This window comes from Arachis ipaensis, chromosome B08 (assembly GCF_000816755.2).
Source record: "Arachis ipaensis cultivar K30076 chromosome B08, Araip1.1, whole genome shotgun sequence".
Classification (NCBI taxonomy): Eukaryota; Viridiplantae; Streptophyta; class Magnoliopsida; order Fabales; family Fabaceae; genus Arachis; species Arachis ipaensis.
Genome location: NC_029792.2, coordinates 46,005,871 through 46,013,758, shown reverse-complemented (window position 1 = coordinate 46,013,758; position 7,888 = coordinate 46,005,871). Strand labels below are relative to the sequence as shown.

General features: G+C 34.2%; 1 long non-coding RNA gene across 1 annotated transcript; it reads right to left on the bottom strand.

The window, feature by feature from the left end:
• Positions 5,489 to 6,698, bottom strand: LOC110265887. The gene is made up of 2 exons (XR_002352410.1): positions 6,237 to 6,698; positions 5,489 to 6,141 (listed from the first exon to the last, which is right to left on the bottom strand). It is a non-coding gene; the product is annotated as an uncharacterized LOC110265887 (long non-coding RNA).

Genomic DNA, 7,888 nt, shown 5'->3' with positions numbered 1-7,888 from the left:
GCTTAAAATAACATGATATATATATATATATATACATATGGGAGTTTTTTTTATTTGTTTGCTTATTTTTTTAAAGAGTATTGCTAGGGAACCAAAAGCATATCAGCTAAAATCCAGCCAAATGTGTCTGGGCTGAGTCCCAATAGCTCAATGCACATCAGCAACATCCAAAAATGACCCAGGGTAAACCATATTCACCCTCCCCTGAAAACCCTACCTCCTTTCACCGTTTTACTACACAGAATTTGAAAATCATCCACACCCGCGCCAAGCCTCTGGAACGACCGCGAAACCCTCTTCCCTCACTTCACCAGACGCTTCGACGCCGCGCCTACCCTCCCCGACCATCGTGCCTCCGAAATCAGAACCAGAGCGATGCCGCTCTGCTGTTGCATGTGGGTTTTCCCAGCGCCGCCTAAGCAACGCGGTGCAGCTGCGACGTCCGCCGGTGGACCTCCACCTCACCATCCTGGAAACCCCCCGCTCGTCTCATTAATTGGTAAGTATGGTAGATGTTGCCTCTGACTTCCGATGCACGCTTTGAAAAGAGAATTGGATTGTCTTTTGTTGTAGTGGTTTGTACGAGTTCTAATTCGATGGATATTCCTTTCAAGGTTTTACAGCTCCGGTAACACAATTTTGGGGCATCACTGGTCCTTGGCAAATATAGCAGCTGCATGATTTTCAAGTTTTTGGTATGTTGCAAAATCTTGATCACAAGTAAGTATGTTTATGGACTCCTAATTGAATTTGAGTGGATTCTAGTTAATCTCTCAAAAAAGGGAAGATAGGAAAATACAAAACTAAAGGGGCAAGGGTCACCATATGATGAAGTAATGGATTAGTGTTGATATAAAAATGGTTCATATATCCTCTTATATTATGCAATTTCTGAAGTGGCACGGTGCCCAGCACTCGAAAAAGAATGATGAAAGTATATCATCACATCAATTAGAAATCGAATGTTTTTGATGTTTTGCTTGGATGTTGCAATTGGTATAGATTGGATGTTGCTATCATCTGGGTTGGATATTGTAATTGTAGTGGTTAGAGGCTAGATGTTTCTGTTCTGCTCTATGGTTTAGATACTATGAATGGTGTTCATATAAGGTGTTCTTTGATATTGCTAATTTAGGGGATGTTTTTGTTGAGTAATTTTGGATATTTGAGTGTATGATTTTTTAGTGTTTATTTGAGTGTATAATTTTGGATATTTGTGTGAATGATTTGTTACTAAAAGAATACACTGCTTCTTTGGAAGAAAGTTAAAAAAAAAAGGGAAGAAATAACATTAATTTGGTCTTTTTGACTTCTCACAAACTATCTATGCAATGTAATTTTCTGGTTCTCATCCTTTTACGGGGTCATTAGTAGCTAATATATTCAATCATCAGTGAAGAATTAGAATTAAATAAGGATACAAATAATTAATAATGCCACCAAAGAATTTTGGCTTTGATATTAGATTATACATTAGAGTATCGGTAAGAGACTAGGTAGATTGTCATTGGCCCTATAATAAATTCACCTTGTTTAATTTAGAATATATAGTGTGACTTCCTTGCTGCAACTGGAACATTGATTTAAAAGGTTTGCATGCTTGAAATATAGTGTCAAATTAAATTTTGGGTTGGTTGTTGAAATAGAATAAAATAATCTTAAATTTGACTTTACATTAGAGTTAATTGATGAGATGAGATCAAGTTCTTGAAAGTATGGAAATTATAAATAGAGTATTTTTTCTGGTAGAGTTATGTAGCTTAATATGGTATTTTTCGTCTTAAACTAGTTCCTTGTGAGCCTGATAATTCCTGTTTCACTGCAGGTTTATCATTTCATGTTGGTGATTTTCTCAAGTTGATGGTGACAATGAATCGTAAACCTCTGAGTGGATGGTGCTTGAGCTAGGAATTCGGATGTTTCTTTTACTTTATAAATTAGATGGTTCTGGATCTGTTTTATGTTTTGTCATGTTTAAAGCATTTGAACTTGTTATTACTTCGTTGATGAGTGAGTTGCTCATGTTTAGTTAGATACTAGTCCGCAGGTTTCATATATTAGTTATTTCAGGATTCTCAAGCTAATGTTTTTCCAAGTTAGTGATGTCACTAGTTCATTAAGCAAGTCATTTCATATTGATAATATTGAGTGAACTCTGATCGGTGTATATAACCTTTTGGTCATGTCTATGCTTAAGTAGCACTTCTGCCTATTAACTCTCGTGGTGTTAACTAAATGGAGGTGTTCTTTATTTTTTCATCATTGTTTTCTAATGCTGGAATTCTGAAGTTGTTGGAAATTAACACATTGCACGGACTTCGGTCGTGATCAGGCTACAGTAGGTAGGATTTTAAGTGGATGGTGTCTGGTAGTGACTTGGATGTTTCTTTTACTTTGTAAATTGGATGGTTCTGGATTTATTTTATGTTTTGTCATGTTTAAAGTATTTGAACTTGTTAGTACTTCGTTGATGAGTGAGTGGCTCATGATTTGTTAGATACTCGTCAGCAGGTTTCATATATTAGTTATTTCAGGATTCTCAAGCAATGTTTTTCCAAGCTAGTGATGTCACTAGTTCATTAAGCAAGTTATTGCACATTGATAATATTGAGCGAACTCTGATCGGTGTATATAACCCTTTTGGTCATGTCTATGCTTAAGTGGCACTTCTGTCCATTAACTCGCAGGGTGTTAACTAGATGGAGGTGTTCTTTATTTTTTTTATCATTGTTTTCTATTGCTGGAATTGTGAAGTGGCTGGAAATTAACGCATTGCATGGACTTCGGTCGTGATCAGGATAAAGTAGGTAGGATTTTAAGTGGATGATGTCTTTGGTAGGGACTCGGATGTTTCTTCTCATTGTAAATTGGATGGTTTTGTATTTGAGTTCGTTGTTTCGTGTGTTACACATTAGCGACTGCGTGCACTTAATTGATAGGTTTAAAAATCACAAAACACTCTTATATAGTAACCTGGGAAGAATTTCAGTAAAATCCTATGTGATAAATCTAGAAATGATAGTTGAACTTTAGAGAAGTGTACAATCATAACTCTACTTTTTTCCTTCTATGTCATTATATTGTCTAATACCATTTGAGGATTCATAAAGCACTCACTAATAGATTTATACTATATTGAAAACATATGCCAAATTGATGTAACCCAACCTAAAGAAAGTAAATGCAAAGTAAAATCAAAGCATATTCTCATCAATTCCTTGCCAAGGCATAAATACTACCAGAATGAGCACATGTTCTTTCTTAATCAATAATACAAAATTAACACAGTGAAAGGTCTGATGTGGCTTAAAAAACATCTAATTAGCATGAATTAAAAACATTCACATAGCACAATCAAACCTCGTGTCCGTCGTCCAGCTTATCCTTTCTAATCACAACGACATCGGTAATTTCGTCGATCTTCAATTATAGAAACCGGAAAAAACCATTGTCAATTTAAGAACATTCCTTACTATATAATGAATGAGTCCAATAAAAACCATAAAAAAAATTGCAAAAGAAATTTGGGAGTCAAGCATACTCAAATGATGGCAATTCTAATGATTCAAACATGTTGGGTAAGTATTTAGAAGCAATTTTTAAGCATTACTTTGCTCAGCTCAATATAAAAATTTTCCAGAATTTTCAAATAAATATACTTTTCAAAATAAAGAAACATCTACCTAGCATGAATAACAATGCTTCAAATAACACATTGCTGCAAAAATTTCAAACAACCAAGGAGAAGCTTATTCAACATACCAACGACACTTCTTGCTCTTGAATGTCTAATTCACCCACATTGAATTGCTCATCCCCTTGTGTTGGATTGATCAATGTACTAATCGATCCGCCTTCCAGGGTTGAAAACGCCATGGAAGATGCTCTCTTCCAGAAGTGTTGCAACGCAGCCTTTTCTTGAGTGTTTGACTAGATGAGGTTGAAGCCGCTGATGTAACCAATACCGAACCGTGCACCGTAGCCGCCGTGATAGGATGAATTTTCGGGAGGCTATACTTCACTTGGGAAAGGAGCGGCGCTTGGATGGTCCGACGGAGGAGGTCGGCGTCGTCAATGATATTCAGGTAAAACAATGCATTGCGCCACCAAAAGGAAGAAAAAGTTTGAATCAGGCTTGACCAAAGGGAAAAGGAAGTTTGATTCTGGCTTGATTTCCTTGCTCCGTGATCTCAAGAGCGTTTTTTTGAACCATAATAGTCAAAATGTGATTTTAATTCGTGTACAATTAATAACAGATATTGAAAATTAATAATAAATTAAATTAATTAAGATTTAAATTAAATTAATGTAGTTTTGTTTAATTTTTGGCTGATTAACTTTTGGTTCCATATACTTTCTCTTTTTTAAAATAGGGCTAAGCCCAAGCATTGTTACATAAGATATTATGCTTAAACATAACTATTCAAGCAAACATCACAGAATATAATAACAAAAATTAATATAGTCATCAAAACTCCCACATACATTATGTCTCCCAAAAATTAATTCATAATTATAAGTCCTAAGTTTTTAGTAATCAAACTGGTCTCATGTTATAAGAATATAATATGATCCACAACTACGTAACTTAAAAAATATCAGATATGCTTTTTTTTTCCGGAGTTATTCTTTGTTTTTCACGTTGAGCTAACACCGATCACCTTTTTTTATTTTCAGTTTATCCTAGTAAAAGCAACTTTGCATTAATAGTTGTACAAAATTCATTATGTATTATTTATTTTTTAATTTAAATAACACAGAAGATGTGACTTCTCATCTCTATATGCATCACAACCACTGTAATCCATAGAAAGGCTTGAAGTGACCTTGACAAGGTATGAGGAATAGCAATGAGCTGCCTATAATTAATGACAAGATAGATGAAAACCCTAACCCCTTCAACATGACCCTTCAGTTCCCACTTGACAGTGGCAAAAATTTTGAAACACTTTTTAATATTTACTCAAAAAAATTTTGTTATCTACCTAAACCCTATGCACTACAAATTTCCTTTTTTTTTCCAACATGAAAATTTGCCAGATCACTTAAAACTAAATTTTCATATCATTACACAGAAAATTAAACTTTACTATCATGCAATACATGCATAATCAATGTATTGCAAGAAATACTTTCCTTCAATCTATATGAATTTAAAACTACCATTTAACCTTACAATTCATCATTATGTTAAACATTATGTGGTGGTTCTTGTATCTTGTTTGGGGACCGAACAAGAAAATTTCAACCCAACATATGATCCTGGTCAAAATACTTCAATAAATACAACTACCATGATTAATTTTCAATTCACCCAACATACAAAAGTTGAAATTTTTATTTTATGTAACTTCATTCGATAAGTGATTTTAAATAGTACTAAATTATCAACAAAAAATAACTTTCGATTCATCAAACAATGAACTACTAAAATACGATGAACATCAAAAACACAATATCAAAATTATAATCCAAACAAAACTACTAATTCATGAAACCATAAATAGACTATGATGATTAATATTTTTAGAAAAAAAAAATTCATAGTTCCAACACATCACTAGACCACATAACAAACAAACTGGCGAAATATAATCCTGCAAACAAAGTATGTATCCAAACTAGCTAAGCCATACTGAGTTCAAAATGGGAATAAAAAATACATAAAACAGACCATAATAGCCTAATAAAGAAACTTATGTTGCATCAAACTATAAGCCAACCTAATAGCAGAACACGGCATTGTAAAGGCCCAACCTTTGCTTCAGCTCAGCGTTCTCCTTCTCCAGTTCAGCAACACGGTCTGCCAGGGACCACCTCGACACCTGCTGCAACTCCATACAAAGCGCCATCAGATAATTGAAATCAAATATCTTCATCCCTATCTCTTCCAAAAGCCTCTCCAGAGTTATAAATGCGGCATATTTCTTGGCCTGTACACAAAAAAGTTTACTCTATCCTCAGTGCTTTGCAGAGACACCCCAAAGCTGAAGTAGCTCTTTCCTTGGACACGGACACCGTCACGAAGGAAAAACACTGGAGGACCTACTTGAAGCTGAGCACAAGTGCGAAATAGTAGATGCTCCAAGTCCTCCATAATGATAAACTCAGTAGGGTCCACCTTTGGGACAACATCTAAACCTACATATGCAAAATACATGATCACCACCATGCCAACGATGTTTAGCATGACACACAACGAACCCGAATAAATCATGAAATTTACAACAACATACCTAATTCAGAAGGTAGGAGGCCCATCGCGTTGCTACCAAATCCACTGCTACCTTCTCCCACCACGGTCAGATAGTCACTAATGTTGAGATTTCTGAATCTTACAGCCAACTCCTTATTCTCAGGCCTATCTCCTTATTGTTGGGGACTTCCTGGGGCAAATTGAACCATGCCTCTGCATCGTGCCTGACCATGAACCCCTTATACTCGTTCCCCTTGAATCCATCTACTTGTTTCTTGCACTTATCCCATGATGTGTATATATTAGCCGTTACTCTTGGACAAATTCCCCAGAACACGCCTTCTTCTCCTGACCACGTAGTAAAGGAAATGATCACTCTCCATAATTGCAAGTAATTCTCTACGAGTTGCTTCATTTAGGTTGTGTTTACTTTCTTTTTTTTTTTAGAGTTCAGACTGTATTGGACGGAACTCCTTTATATAAAGGATGCCTCCTCATCTTCTTGAATTCATTGGACAGTCACACCTCTTCACTCGGGCCTTTTAATTCTATAATAAATAAAAAATTTATAACAATTTTCTAAATTATTATGATAATGTTATCTGTCGATAAAAATTATAAAAATGATATTTTCATAACTCCAAAGTACAGGGTCCCCCTAATTATATTTCTTAGTTCAAAATTGCATTTAATTTATAAACAGAAATTAAAATGTAACCTCAAATTTCATATCATGGGTTCAAAAATTTTTATTATAATTTTTTAGAGCATTTTACACTATTTTATACAGTTAACAATTATTAATGATAGATACAAACAACTCTAACCATGTTCTTTTAGTTTTTTTACTATTGCTAAAATTTTCAAGTTAGTGAATCCTAAACTCTAAACTTCCACACTCTAACACATATACCCTAAACTTTAAATTCTCAATTCTACACAGTATACCCCAAACTCTAAACCCTACAATATAAATCCTAAACTAAATAAATCAACTAAGCATTTTAATTTTTAATCATTACCCTAAACTCTAATGTACATTAGTAACTCCTACAACCTTAAATCCCAAAATCCTGAAACCCGTACCCCTGAACGCCTCAATGTCCACATTTCTAAGTAGAAGAAACCTAAATCCTAAACACTACTCCTTTCATCACAAATGTTCCACTAAACCTTGCAACTAAAACCATAAATTTCTAAGATCTAAACTCTAAACCCTAACCCCCTAATATATACAACCTTTGAACCATAAACCCTAAACACTATAAATTCTAAACTCTACTCTAAAATCTTCAAGCCCTAAATCCTAAACCCTACATATCCTTCCCTATACAGTATATAAGTCTTTAATCCAAAAACTTTATCATTACACAAACCCTAAATCCTAAACCCTAAACCATCAACCCTAAAGACTACATATGATTAACTCGTAAACATTAAATACCCATAACCCTAACACTAAACCCTTAGCTATAACTTTTGACAAACCCTCATCCTCACCTTTTTCATAAAAAAATTATATTATTTTTCACTACAAATTTGACTTCCAATATGTTAACTACAAATTTATCACTATCTTATAAATTTAAAATTCACTTTAATGTTATAAAAATAATTTCTCATCATACGATAACAATTCATAATAAATAAATTTAATTTTTGAAAACACATCTTACCGTATTATAACCCTAA